At 33.6% G+C, this 2354-nt stretch overlaps 1 non-coding gene across 1 annotated transcript; it reads right to left on the reverse strand.

Annotated features, from left to right (window-relative positions):
* Window positions 1-267: 267 nt before the first annotated feature.
* Trnaa-agc (transfer RNA alanine (anticodon AGC)) lies at window positions 268-340 on the reverse strand. Its single transcript has one exon. It is a non-coding gene; the product is annotated as a tRNA-Ala (tRNA).
* Between the last annotated feature and the right edge of the window lie 2014 nt (window positions 341-2354).

Here is a 2354-nt window from a genome sequence, read left to right on the forward strand (position 1 = left end):
TCAAAGCGTTTGTTGAAAAACCGACAGAATTTAGATCGTGGTGCGCCGTGTGCGTGCCGTTTGTGCGTCACTTGAAAACACGTACTAATCTGAAGAATACGCTGCGCGCGAGCGGCTCGCACACCGAGCAGAGCGCATATGTATCTCCGCCTTAATATTCTAAATGTCATTTTTAATAATATAATAATAATACAATATAATGAGAATAATAATTAATATTAAAATATCTTTTTTCTGGCCAATTTAATAAAAAAAAAACAAAAAAATTGGAGGCGCCGGGCATCGATCCCGGTACCTCTCGCATGCTAAGCGAGCGCTCTACCATCTGAGCTACGCCCCCAGTGATAGATTTTAATAAATAGCAGATAGTAAGTTCCAACACAGGAAATACTTAATAAGTTTGTAAAAATTTAATATTTTTGCAAAGAGTATTTATTATTATGTATCGGTATCGTCGATGAATTAATCAAGCAATCCAAAGCCATTAAGAAAAAAAAATAATAATAAAAACTTACCCCTAGCTCTGCACAATACCTCTACACCAGACCCATGCCATTGATAAAATTATTGATAGTTGTTACAACCAAAAATTGCTTTTCAGGACCATTATTTCGACCAACAAAGAACAGGGACCTTGCCTATCATCATCACGTAGCGTAGCGCTACAACCCTGGGTGGATCCTGGCTAATTGTACAATTTTTTTCCAATTTTTTCAGTTTCCATCATCCTAGGGTCAAATGGAATGTTCATTTTCCGGAGATCTGCTTGGATGTTTTATTTCGGCCGACCTCATGGCTTTTTCTAATATACAAGCTTAAAAGTAGTGGAGATATCGCATCACCTTGTTAGTCCACTGTTGACGTCAAAGCTGTCAAACAGTTTATTATTTACACGTACTTTAGATATTCTACCCGCCATACAGCCTTTGGTCATACGAATGAGTTTCTTTGGTATTGAGAACTCCGCCATTGCATTCCATATTTTGCTTCTTTCTACGCTATCATATGCCTATCTCCTGAAAAAAATGTTCAGTTCCCAGAATCAAAATTGTCGAGTACTACCCAGTGGCGTGCTGGAACTTTTCAAGCGGCCCGGTGATTTTATAGAAAAGTGGCCTCCCATCCTCATTTTACCTTCTATTATCAGGATGTTTTATTCGTTACTTATAAAATCAAGAAAACAAAAATATAAATTATTTTTAAATAAAACTTTGAATTCAATTAATTTTTTTTTAAATTTGCTATACATCTTTTTATTTAAGAATAAGCAATATTACAAATAATAAATGACATGTATGGCAATATTGTATGCAGTAAGCGCCAGACTCCACTTGTGATTTGTAGTCGCGCGATTGTTTTGTCGCGAAGATTGAACACATTGTTTCAAATACGAAAATACGAGTCAATCCATTTGCGACTAAATAATCGTGGATTGACTTGTATTTGAAACAATGTATTCAATCTTAGCGACAAAACAATCGCGCGACTAGAAAATCGCAAGTGGAGTCCGGCGCTAAGGCAGAAAGTATAATTTCCTGAATAAATATATAAGAATTTAATGTAATTAAAATAAAAATAGAATAAAATTCTGAGAGGGAACTTGCATAAATTTTTAAATATTAAAATAATATTAAAAAACATAAGGTAACATGATCTTAAAACGCTTTTATGCGAAAAAAACAAATATTTTTAAACCGTACGCTAATTACGGCGCTTTGAAAATGCTATCAAATTCAAATATCTTAGGAGGCTCTTGAACGTCCTTCTATTGGTCTGACGTCAGAGGCCACAGTCATCTACGTCTACGATTAGGTATTACGGGTGTATTACATTTTAATCGTATTTAAATGGATATTACCAGCTATTATTTGTATTCTTGCATAGTTCTACAATCAGTTTATTTACTTTAAAGTCAAATTTATAAATCTTTAGAAATTACTAATGTGTTTATAACGTATAAGTATTATTACTCACGAGGGGTTTTCAAAAGAAAGCGATTAAGTACAACAGTTCATTTTAATCGTCTTTAATTGAAAATTCTTACGTATTATTTATGTTCATCTTATATATTGTAAGTAGTTCCCCAATCAGCTTAGTTTCAAACTGAAATTGGTACCATTATATGTATTATAGTAAACGGTTTTCCCCGTGGGTTTCATCTACCTAACTCTAATCGAAGGATTTCGTATATCCTGGAAAAGATTACGGTGTAATTTGCATAATAATAACGAAACTAAATTTTTATGAAGTTTATTATATTTGATTGCAATGTTTATTAGTACCTATTGGAGCATTTCATTATTGTGTTCAAAGCCTTCTGAGAAAAGATTATGGTGATTAGCAAACGTACCGAT

This window comes from Diabrotica virgifera, chromosome 1, assembly GCF_917563875.1.
Source record: "Diabrotica virgifera virgifera chromosome 1, PGI_DIABVI_V3a".
NCBI lineage: Eukaryota > Metazoa > Arthropoda > Insecta > Coleoptera > Chrysomelidae > Diabrotica > Diabrotica virgifera.